Below are 13,473 nucleotides of genomic sequence, written 5' to 3' on the forward strand. Positions count from 1 at the left end.
TGGCCGGGGTCCTGGCCCGGGGCGCGGAAGCCGAAGTCCAGAGCTGCTCGCGCCGCGGGCCCACGTCCCACCACGGAAGACCGTGGCGGCGAGGCCCGACGCGTGCCCCTTTCCCCCAGGATGCCCACCCTGAGGCCGCTCGCATCCCCGTTCCGGGCCCGGAGACCCCACTCCTTCCTTCCGTTCGTGCGTCCGTCCGAGCGGCGGCGCCCGGCCGGCTCCCTTAAGCGGAGGCGCCTCCCGCCGCCTCCTCCCCCACGCCGGTCCCTCCCTCTCCGCTCGCTCCGGCGAAGTTTGCACGTCAAGCCCCCGGAGTGGAGCCAGGGCGAAGTCGGAAACACAGCCACCGACGGAGAGGCTGGCCGGCCGGGGCAACCCTGAGTGTCATCCCCGTCGGTCCCTCCCGCCCCGAGCGCAGGGGGCGGGGCAGGGAAGACGAGGCCAGGGCCCCTTTCCGCGTAGCTCACAGGCGGCCGCTCAGCTGTCAAAAACATGAATGGGGAGCTACCACTGAGTCGCTGCCTGTCCAGCTGGGAACCCTCAGCAGGCAAGAAAATGCGGTCCAGGTGTCGGCCCAGGTGTGAACCCGATACCCACTGCGCGCACAAGGCTATCCACGTGTGTGCCCCACGCAGTCCACCGCGGAGGTCACAGCGCGCGCCGGAGGGGCTTGAATAGCTACAGCTAGCAAAGGGGTCGTGAAAGGTGTGGAGGAGTCAAACACACTCAGGCAATCTTTAATCGGTTCTCCAAATTTCTCTGTTTACCTCTGCTCCTAGAAGTAATTCATTCACCAAGAAAATAAAAGATAATCCTGTTTAAATGGCAGTTTTTCATTTCCAATTTGAGATGTTAGTTTCCTATAATTGTCGCTTCTGGGGCAGTGTGAGAATTTAAGAATGTACCGAATTTCTAGAAAATTGCTTAGAATATAGTTTCCCGATTTTGTTAACTAAATTAACTACTGGCCTCGAAAACTTGGAGGCTCTCCCTACACATAGCTTTTGCTTAAGTAATAATGTGTACTAAAAGCTTACTGAAGGAAGGAAAACATGGCAAGTACTTAAAACAGCAGTAGCCCACACCAGGCACTCAGTAATTTTTTGTTGTTTTTAGTTTGATATGCATACACACACACACACACACACACACACACATTTAATCAGTGGGGGCTCTTACAAGTCTTGTTACAAACCATACATCAATTGTATCCGACATATTCGTACATATATTCCAGCGTTCTTTTCTAGACATTAACTTTCAATTGAGCCCTTGGGATCAGCTCCTCTTCCCACCCACCCCAACCCCGAAACCCTCTTGGCCCCTTGATAGATTGCAGATTAATTATTTTCAAATCTCAGACCGCTATCTCCCTCCCCTCTGGTCTCTGTTGTTCTTCCCAGTGTCTGTGGGGTGTGGTTATGTGCCATATTGTGATCAGTGGCCCCTCTCTCCCCATCTTCCCCCACCCTTTTGGGATCTCTATTCCTATTCCTGTGCCTGGGTTCCATGTGCTGTGAGTTTATCTCTTGCTTATACCTGGCAATTGTTAATATTCCAAAGAGATGTGAACATTTGATCCTTGAGACAAACAATGATTCTGATCATCCTGCTTCACTTTATAGTAATATCAACAATCACAAACCGTGTCCGTGTCCCACAGGTGCTTCCTCACAGTCTGACTGGATGGGAATGATGAGGGTTTATTTAATTATCTTTTGACACCCCCACCCATCCAACTGGTCTGATGGTAGTGGCCAATAACTAAAGAAACCAAATTCATCTTGCTGAAACATAAACATATTTAAATAAGTATAAAAATTAATGAGGAAATGTTATTGCAACCTAAATTTAACCCATGGCTCCAATAAAAAGGATGTTTTACAGTTAAAATTCAAATGATTTCAAACACACACGCACAGATTGTGCTTTAGAATATGTACATGCTAAAGCACTTTAGTATATACATATATAATTAATGATTTTTAAAGAAAGATTTAGAAATGAGTCTTTTGGTTGTGTGACTAAAACCACAAGTCCAATAAGTGAAATTATGAATGCTTCCTGTCTTGATCTAAGAAGTATTAATAACAAAATAACCCCAAAAGGTACATATAAGTAGAAATATTATAGGAAATCATTTCTGAAGCGTCAACTTACTACAAGTGCATCAGTAAGAAAATGTAAAGGTAAAATGTGCAATTCCCTTGGTAATAATAAGAGTTCCTGATTCTTAACATACTCCCCCGTTCTCAGATTTCCCCAATGCAGACTTGCACATTTTCACTCCTTCCAAATAAAAATTCCATAGTTACATGCACACATTCAACATTTTCCATTTCCCTATACTAAAATACACAATTTATAAAATAGGTTGAATTTTATGTCATCGCTTAAGATAAATAAATAGAATTTTAATGCCACTTGGAGCTACAAGTGAAAATAAAAGCTGAGGGCCACCTGGCTTCCATGCTATCTGGATGCCACATAGAGCGCGTCTGCTCAGAGTACTGGATGAGAACTCAACTAAGGGGCCGGGTGACCAATGTGAAGTATAGTCCCACTGCCTAGAAACACTGCTTGATATAACTCCTTTTTTACATATAACAATATTTCAAATTCACTAATCTGACGTTAGCAAATGGGTTCAATATACAGCAATCTAAATTCTGTTCTAATTCCAGATTGATACTTTTTTCCCCCTCCAGCTTTTGATTGGTTTAATAAAGAAAACAACAATGGGGGCGGGGGCCCAGAAACAAAGAACCAAGTCGTGGTTATTCAGGGAAATTAATTACTAATAGCAGCTATCAACTATTGAGCATCTATTAAATGCCAGGCATTGTTGTACATACCTTAACCTTTATCTCAAATAATACTATTGCATAAGGTAGAAGTGGTAATATTTAAATATACAGATAGGAAAATTGGGCAAGGCTCTGTCATCAATCTTTCTGGGGTCAGATGCTGCAGCGCTCCTCCACTTACAAGCACAATTTTGCCCAATCCTTATCAGAGAAATTTACCAGCAATCTGAAGTGAATAACACACAATTCCTGGAACACTAAACTCAAACCACTTATTCCACTCATTTCACATCAATTCTAACTCACAGTGATCCTGTAATTGGACGGAGAACTAACTGCCTCACAGGCTTTACAAGGCTGTGTGTGGAGTGGTTGGTGGGTTGAAGCCACTGGCCTTTGGGTTGGCATGCAGGCACTTTAACCACTGTGCCACCAAGGTTCCTAATTTCTGGCAACCACCCAATTGCTTCTGTATAGCCAATACATTTTATCCCCCTCTCCCCTCTCCTGTCTCTCCTTCTCCTCTCCCTTTCTCTTCCCTTCTCTCCTCCCCTCTTTTCTCTGTAACCCTTTCAAGAATAAGCAGTTTCTGGTATCCACCTCTGGTTTGGGTTTCCTAATGGTTTGAGTAAATCACCAACTTAAGTCAAAACTTGAGGCTGAGAGAATGCTGTGGGGCAACTCTGCTGCAGAGAATTACTTAATATGGCCCCTTTAGTGATTCTCTAGGTAACTCCCACCAAATAATTGGGTTGGTGGTGCTGGTGCTGGTGGTGGTTAGGTGCTGTTGAACTGTGGATGACTCATCGTGAAATAAGCACATGACTGTAGATTTGAGATGTTTGTTGTCCACCCTGGGGGAGTATGAATTAGACATTGGGCAAGCCTGGTAGTTCAAACCTACAAACAGTTCCACAGGAGAAAGATGAGGCTGTATGCTTCAGTAAAAACAGTTTCAGAAACCCTATATAAGAACACTATGAATTGGAATCAACTCTATAGCAGCGAGTGAAGGGGAATTCGATAGCATTTCAGCAATATAAATAAGGTGGATGGCCACTTGTGTGGTTGGACTATGCAAATAATGTATATGGCACCCCAAGAAGGGGAGTGCTTAGTTTTGCCATTCCACTAGGTTTAAAACGAGCCATCCAAGAAATGGAAAGAAGGAATCTCACTACCATCAAGAGGTAGGCCAGAGATCCCTGCACTAGTAGCATTCTGCTCAATTGAAAAAACCAACTATCGTAGAAAGTGAAATCTCACTAAGTGGTTGCCTCTGGGGTATCTATTGCCTCTGGGGTATGCTAAGAGAGCTTTGTAACACTTAACCCAGGAGCAGGGCAGAGGCCAAGGGACTGCATGGCCCAGAAGCAGAGGGCTAGTGAGAGGCAGTGTGTGTGGACAAGGAAAAGAAGCAGCTCTCCTAACCAAAGAACTGTAACCTTAGCATTTTTGATCCCTGCATTGTAACTTCGGGGATAACTTCCTTAAAAGCCCCATAATCATGGATGTTGTCTGTGAGTTCTGTGTGACCATTACAATGAATTATGGAACCTAGCAGAGAAGTAGAGGGCCATGGAACAGACAGCAACATTTTTAAAGAACTTTTTAATACAAAGAGTTTTGGTCATTAAAAGAGAGTATAAGAGAAAAGCAAATACTGTTTTACCTACCACGGAAAAATAAAGAACTTGGTGACCTCCTACTTCTCTCTTCACACTAAATAAATATAAAAGAAAATGGCCAAAATAATTTATACTCATTCAATATCGCATTTTAATATAGTAATGGCCTTGCATGATATCAATCAACTCTCCTGCCAGGATATTTCTGATGATATCTAATAACTCTGAGGAGCTTCAGTTACATGTCTGCAAATTTAAATCATATGCTTTACAAGGTTTAATGCTATGGATTAAATCTATCACGCATTTCCCAAGTGTCTCCCCTGTACATGGCTCCCTGCTAGGCACCAGAGTAAAGAACAAATCATCATTTCCCTCAGTAGACTAGAAAAGTGAGATTTGTGGGGAAATTTTTAATTTATCAAAAGGCTCTTCTGGAAAAAGCGGTTGCCACCAATTAGACTGTCTGTAGATTAAGAACTGGGCCGTCAGAAGTGAAACGCTGCCAAATTCTGAGCTTTCAGCCTTCCAAGGATGTATTTAAAACATGGTCTTACTTCACCATCCAAATTTAGGGATGTTCCCAGTAGGTGCCAAGGGTAATAAGGTCTCTCTTTACAAAAAGGATTCTTTGCACAGCAGATTCACTTGTAAAATGCCTTTGTTCAAAGGCCAAAGGCATCACTAAGCACACAAAGCATCGATCTTCCCAGTCTTTAAAGCCAGTGTAACGTAAAATGATTAAAACCGCCCAAAACTTTTCTAAGATGCAGCACCCCACATAACCAACCTTTTTATTTGGAAGAAAACCACCAGACCCAATAGAACAATTTAATAAAATGGGCACCATCAGCTACAGAATTTCATATATATATAAAAATTATATATTTTTGCAAATATATATGCAAAAAATATATATGCAAATTAAATTAGGTGGTGGGTAAAGGAGACGCTCCATTATCAATCACGAAGAAGGGGCATCATTTTGCATGAAGAAACTCAGATCCATTGAATTAGAAAATGTTCTACTTCAGTTTCTGTCTCTCTTCTGAGGACTGGCTGGCTTTGTTCCTAGCCCCTCTCTCTTCTGACCCCACCTCTCCTCTTCCTTCTTTCTCTCCCAGACAACTCAAGGGCTCACTTCTGCATAAGAAGTACAGGAGGGCTCCCCCATCCAGTAAAATACTTCAGACCTGTCATGAATGCATCAGTAATTCCAGCAGAGGGAGAAGAGTGGAAGGAGTAAATTGAATTCATCAGCTCAGTGGCTGGAATTGCTGACAATCTAGTGCAAAATTAGAAATTTGAGGGTTTAAAGATGAAGATAATTATCTTTTAAAGAATTAACCTGTACATGATTTCATTCTACAAACCATATCATTTGCCAATCAGCTCAAAGCCTTGAATTTTTAATTTGTTTTCTTAACCACATGTGTGTAGCTGCACACAAATTCTCCCAAAGAAACATTCACCGTAATAATTTTAAAAATTGTTAGAAAAGAAAAAAATAATGCATTCATAAAAAGAAGCTCAAGCTGAATAATGCTTAAATATTTCTAGGACTTAAAATTGACCTATACATAGACCAAGAGGCGGTCATTCTAAGAAAACAAGGTGTACTGTATAGTTCAAAATGAGGAAAGGTGTGCATCCATGTTATATCCTTGCACCATACTTAGGTATGATGAGCAAATGGTATGAGGTGAAGAACATGGTATGGGGCTTGGTGGAAGGCTCACTAACAACTTCTGATATGCCTTGCTTGCTGAAAACAACGAGGACTTGAAGCATGTACTGATGAATTTAAAGTGAACAAAAATCTTCACAACCAGACCTCTGCACAGCAACATCATGGTAAACAAAGAAAAGACTGAAGTCACAAATTTCATTTTGCTTGGATCTACAATCAATGCTATGGAGACAGCAGTCTCGAAATCAGACAAATTACACTGGGCAAAATCTACTACGTGCGATCCCTTAAAGTATTAAAGAGCAGAGATGGCACTTTGAATACTCAGCTTGCTGGTGCAAGTTATGATGGTTTCAGCTGCCTTATATGCATGAGAAACCCGAACAATGAATAAGTAAGCGTGAAGAAGTGATGCATTTGAATTGTGGAATCAACCATGAACTGCCAGAAGAATGAACAACTGTGTCTGGGAAGCACAGCCAGAAAGCTTATTGGAAGCGAGGATGTGAGACTTCACTCCACATACTTTGGATTTGTTATCTTAAGGGATCAATCCTTGGAGTAGGGAAAGTACTGGGTCAATGAAAAAGAGGAAGCCCGTCAGTGAGATTGACTCTCACACTGGCTGCAAAAGTGGATTCAAGCAGCAGTGACTATAAGGATGGCACTGGCATTTAACAACAGTTTTAGGGCAATTTTGACTCAAAAAATATTTCCCACACAATTTGAAATAGTTAGACTAACTAATGTCAATAAAACAGACGGGTTCAAAGGAATTGAAGCATGGAACCAACAACCAGCTATAAAAGGGCAAGTGGCATTGCCTCAGGTACAATAAAATGCAAAGACTACACTACTACTAAAAGTAATTTCCTGTCACCTTGGCACTGACGTGACTATAAATATCACCATCTTATGGGCCCAGAAAGGAGTCCTGGGGGAAGAGGGCAGTGGGTTCTGACCACGAGGTCAGCAGATGGAACCAATCAGCCCCTCGCTGGGAGAAAAATAAGGCTTTTTGCTCCTGTAAATATTGTGGAATCCCAGTTCTTCCGCTTACTAGCTGTGTTAACTGAGGAAATCACTTAATCTCTCTGTGCCTGTTCCTGGTCTACAAAACGAGGAAAGCAAACAGTGTCTACTTTGTGAGAAGCAAAAGCATTCTGAAAGTGTTTGCTCATTTTCGTACACCATTCCTGTCACATAGTAAAACCAATTCTAATGTCTGTGCTATGCTATCAGATCATTCTCACTGAAGCATGGCTCTCGTTATGTCAGCCCTTTACTACTTTGAGAGGCTCCCTGCTGACCAGCGAGTGAAATACAACCTCTCCAATCTGCCGCTGTTCAACGCCCTCCTACAGGTGCTCTATGAGCCAACCACAACAATCAACTGAGTGGCAACCATGTTCCCCCACTCTGGTTCCCAACCCCCACACTTTGTTCATACAGGTTACTCCATCCATAATGCCTTCTCTATACTTCAATAACAGGCCTCCTCAAATTCCATTTTTTAAATACAGTCTTTCCTGATTCATTCCACTAAGTACATGAGAACTCAACCCAATCTCTAGAGCAGTGGTTCTCAACCTTCCTAATGCTGCGACCCCCAACCATAAAATTATTTTCGTTGCTACTTCATAACTCTAAGTTTGCTACTGTTATGAACCATAATGTAAATATCTGATAGGCAGGATGTATTTTCAATGTTACAAATTGAACATAATTAAAGCATAGTGATGAATCACAAAACTATTATATATTGGTTTTGTATATATGTAATTATATATTGTGAAATATTTATTTCTAGTTACAAATAGATGAAATTTTGTCTTGACGCATGGTGTAGCATGGAATAGTCTTCATGCGGGGTACTTGTATGTGGGCGTATTTGCATGTGGGCATATCTGCATGTGGGCGGACCTGCCTGGAGACAGAGGAGCAGTGTCACGGTTCCTAAAATCATCGGAAATATGTTTTTCGATGGTCTCAGGTGACCCCTGTGAAAGGGTCATTCGACCTCCAAAGGGGTCAAGACCCACAGGTTGAGAACTGCTGCTCTAGATCATGGTACTTCATGGACTGGAAGTTATGAATACATGCTCTACAGTTAAGATGGTGGTAAGATATGCACTTAGCTCCTCACGAAGCAGGTTGGCCTTGCCCATAGAAAGGTGTAATTTGGAGCTTGGAACTCCCCTCTCTTCAACCATAAAATATGTGGTAGGCACTCCCTAAGCTGGTTAAGGCATTTTGGTTCAGGGACCAACAGGACAGGTCAGTCAGTACAAGAAGAAGGAAAGACAGAGACATTTCCTCCCCTTTTCGTCATAAAGTTGTAGGTCTAAACAAAGCGCCAGCAAACACTGCCCCCTGATTATTTTTTACATTCTTTGTTTGTACCAGCCGCCAAAGGCCCCTTTGAGATTTGACTTTGTATTGCTACCAGAAGGGCTGGCTGTTCCAAACGTGTGCATCCCTCACTGACGTTAAGAGCTGTACATTCTGTTTCGATTCAAAGCGACCCTATGTACAATAGAATGACCCACTGCCTGGTCCTGTGCTGTGTCGGACTCCATTGTTGCAACCACATGTCAACTCATGTCCTTCCTCTTGTTCATTGACCCTCACAGTGTACTCTCCCAGCAACTGGTCCCTGCTGATAACATGTTCAATGTATGTGAGACAAAATCTCGTCATCCCTGGTTCTGGTTATACTTCTTTCAAGACATCTGTTTGTTTTTCTTGCAACTCATGGTATATTCAATATTCTTTGCCAACACTATAATTCAAATGCATCAATTCTTCAGTCGTCTTTATTGATTTTCTAGCATTCACATGCATATGAAGTAGCTGAAAATATGACACCTTAGTCCTTAAAGTGAAATCTTTTCTTTAACACTTTAATGAGGTCTTATAAGGCAGATCTGGCCAATACAAAGTGTTCTTTGATTTATTAATTGCTGCTTCCATGAGAATGTATTTGGACCCAAGTGAATGAAATCCTTGACAACTTCAATCTTTTCTTTGTGAATCAAAATTGTGTCCATTGGCTCAGTTGTGCAGATTTTTGTTTTATTTATATTGAGGTTAAATCCATGTAGAAATCTGTAGTCTCCGATCGGCATCAACAAGTGCTTCAAGATCTCTTGATTTCAGCAAGCAAAGTTGTGACACCTGTATATCATAGGTTGTTAGGGGGCCTTCCTCCAATCCTGATGCCAACTTCTTCATATAGTCCAGTTCCTTAGATTCCTTACTCAGATTGAGTATGGTGCAGGGCTTTGAATAGTGCTTAAAACTGGCTGAAACCTGTTCAGTGATAGCCAATAACAACTAAATAAGAAGAGATCTAAATTTGTGAAATCTGCAGATACATAACTGGCATGAGAAAAACTATGGGTTGAAGCCCTGGAATGAGACTCAGAAAGGGTAAAGGAAGCCTTTTCAAGTAGCCTGATGGGAGGAGATAGGATCACTGCCAGGAATGTGAACAGTGGCAACACACATTCAGTACAGTGTTGCCAGAGTGATCTCTGAGAGGGAAACAACAGTTTCTGACTCTGCTGATCAAGACATTTGGTTTCTATGCAATACTCATGAGCGCCCTTGTTTTCTGAAAGGGAGATTGAGTTTCTAGAAAGGAGATTGAGTTTCCATAGTCAGCACCTGACCTTGTTCTGACTGATGCTCCATTATCTCTTTCCACAGATGAAGTCAATTTGATTCCTGTATATTCCATCAAGCAAGGTTCACCTGTATAGTCACCAATTATGTTGCTGAAAAATGTTATGTGCAGTAAATAAGTCACTGTTCTTGCAAAATTCTATCATGTGATCCCCTGCATCATTTCTATCACTAAGGCCGTATTTCCCAAACGTAATTCCTTTTTTTGTTTCTAACTTCTGCATCCCAATCATTGTGACTGCATATTTGATGTTTCAGACTGCAGAAGTTGATAAAAATCTTCAATCTCTTGGTCTTTGGTATTAGTGTGGTTGGAGTGTAAATTTGAAGAATAATCACATTACCTGGCATTCATCGTAGACGTGTGGATGTTATCCTATTGCTGGCTGGGTTGTATTTCAAGATAGATCCTGAATTTTTTTTTTGTTACAATGAAGATGAGACCATTCCTCTTCAATTTGCCACTCTTGTCTTAGTAAACCATGACTCTCTGATTCAAAATGGCCAATATCAGTCCTTTTCAGCTCACCAATGTACTGAGAAGGTGCTGCCCTTTAGACTGGTCATGGACTCTACTGCTTCTTGCAGTAGCTCTTCTTTCCCCAACTCACCTAGTCCTTGAAGATTAAGTTTGTTATTCTTCTTTTATGGGTTCCTTGTCATGTGCTTCCTGATATTATAGTAACCCTTTCACATTGGTTTAATATTTTAGACTACATATTAGTCAAAAGGCCAAGAAGCAGTTGTATAGTATTTTTCAAAGCCTAAGTCATAATTACAGTCAGTAGAAATCACAATCTATTTTTATCTTTTTCTTCTTCAGGGACAAACTCCTTGTACCGCTTAGTAGCAGCTCCATAAAGAGTTATGGACTTTTTATTTTATTATTTAGTTATCTTTAAAGAGGTATGGACTTAAGAGCTACTTTGGCATTCTTTTCTCAAACATGTTTCCTTCTATCCTCAAACCTCACCACTGTCATTTGTCTAGGAAAAAACTTTCAATGTCTCCCCTCTGATACCTTCTGGATAATAAAACCCTTCCACTGTGATGAGTTGGATGATTACCAAAGGACACCTCCACCTGGCTGGCCTACCTACTTTAGAGCACAAATGTAAGGGCCCATTTTGAATAAGGAGACTCCAGCCCCTTGTTCTCACCTGAACAGAATTGCATACACCTCTGAAGCCCTTGTTTTGTTTTGTGTAGAAGTGGAAATGTTTTCCTTATAGATGAATGTGCACATTGTCTGAAACATTTCCACCTTTCCTGAAGTTCCTTAAAACCTGATTGAAGCATCCATCACATCCTGAGTATGTGAGCAGATTGCTTATAAAAGCGGAAACTCCTTTGGTCTTCCCTGTTTGGATTCTGTTCAGTTGATCACTAAATGATTCATCTTAAGCGCACCTTAACTTGTCAGCCACCTTAGTTTCAGTCCCCAATAGAAGACAAATGGAATTTTTAAAAATCGAAATGTCTCCATGAAGTCTTTCTCTTTTCTCCATTAATTGAAACATAGCCCCTCTCTTTTCCAAACAGTAAATACAGTGTGGTAGACAGGTAGTGAGAAGCTCAATGAATGGTGTCTACTATTTCTGTAGTGATCTGAGACTGCTCATGAACCCAGAGTTGGCTGGCAGGCTGGGCACGGGATCTGGGCTCAGAAAGAATACTTGCAGAAACTGTGCTTGCTTTATAGTTTGTCTAGGCTCGGATCGTCCCTAGCCTTGAAAAGTTAAATCTATGTTACTTGGGAAAAAGAGGAAAACAGGAAGTAGAGCTGGGAAGAAAGGCAAAAATACACCTTTAGACAATTTCCCAAGAAAGGGTGTGTTTGAATTAGGGGGTTCAAGTGTGGTGGTTGTTATCACTAAATGCTCCTGGAATTTCATTATACGTATTTCAGAAATAGCGGTTTCTGTGTTGACAAGCACATGATGAATGGAATTGTACACCTAATAATATTATACTCCTAAAGTCACTATTACTCATATTACTAAGATTGTATTTATGACTAGCTTGAATTTTTGAGGTCTTACTCAAATACCTTAAAATAACAGCAATAGTAAGAAAATGACCATCATTTAGTATAAGTCAAGCCCTACCATATTCAGAAGCATTGCATTTATTCAGCTCTACCAAGTGTAAACAACCAGTTACCTTTTCTTTGGATGGCAGGCAAAAATCCTGATCGATTTAAGAGTAGATCTTCATCTGCTGTGATTGTGGAAGCTTTCTTCTTCTTACTGCTGTTCAGATCTAGGAAGAAAGGAAAAGGGCATGGGGATAAAACCTGTGGAGAACGCCAATCAGAAATCTACCATCTCATTTGTTTCTAGATTTTCCAAAATTACCACTTGCTCTTTGAAATGTCAAAATGTAAAGCGCGTTGCTAATTTTGAAATAAATGCAATTCAGTCTGGTTTTTGTTTTTAAAGAATGAATTTTAACTGGCTCTATTTACAGTAAACTATGAACAATTGACTATTCAGTATGTACAGAATCAGCCTCCTGGGGCTTAAAATCATTGTGTGTAACTTGCCGTTAATGAGTTTTCACTTAATTTTGAAAATGGCTATTCAGAAAGTCTGCTCTGATGAAACCTGTCAGAATCACAGACAAAAATAAATATCACACACACACTGAGTGAGATTATTATTTGGAGAGCTCACTCAATCCTTTATCATTCAGCAGTTTATAAAAGCAATTCATAATACTTCAAACAACAAACAAAAAATTCAATTATGATATCTTCCTAAAAAGCAGGAGGAAAGTATGTGTTCCACTATCTATACAGTTGTATGAATATGTATATATATATGTCGTGTAAAATGTAGCTAGACCTCAAATTAATTGGGGGAGGAGTGGCAAGTTAAAAAGCTGGGGGATTAGGGATTAACAAACCAGAGTTAGAAATTAAGCTGATTTTCAAATTTGACATGTGGCAGACAAGAAAGAGCAGCAAATATGGGCAATGACACAGCTACAGGGCAGAGGCTCTCAAGTACACAGCACAAGACAGCCTGGTTTCATATGAAACCTTTGCTACTCCTACACTTTTCCTATGTTCCCCATTGACTATACACCAAGGTCAAGTGATGAGAATTTTGCTTTGCTCAATTTTCATCTATACTTAAATGGTAAACCAATTATCTCTATAGTTTGAGATGCTAAGATACTAAAAAGACATCTCTGAAAGTCAGTGGCTGAAATTCTGTGCCATATTTTGATCACTCGTTCACAATGATCTTTACTGGCTTTTAAGTTACTCCTGGATCATGTCCTTCTCCTGCCCCTTCTTTAAGCAGTTTTAGTTTTATTCACCTACAAAATATGATTCCATGATGCTTACAATCATCCCTGTAATCTTTAGAAGCCAGATGTTTCTCCTGCCTAGGTTGACTTCTAATTCCTCCTCAGGCTTCTACTTTTAACTTTTTAAAAAAATTTCTATTTTAGTGCTCCTTTTCTGCCTTTTCCAATAAAAACGGCAAACGGCTATCTTGCTAAACATGTTTGTCCTAAATCAAAATTCATTAATTTGCATCCTAAATACGGTGCAAAGGCCATGGAAAATCACTGACAGGAATCCATAAATGAAGACAATAATAGAGACCGGCCATAAAAGATGTTATGCTAGAGACAACCGTCCACCTCC

This window comes from Echinops telfairi, unplaced genomic scaffold (assembly GCF_000313985.2).
Source record: "Echinops telfairi isolate 266 unplaced genomic scaffold, ASM31398v2 ScPeMD7_31;HRSCAF=116, whole genome shotgun sequence".
Classification (NCBI taxonomy): Eukaryota; Metazoa; Chordata; class Mammalia; order Afrosoricida; family Tenrecidae; genus Echinops; species Echinops telfairi.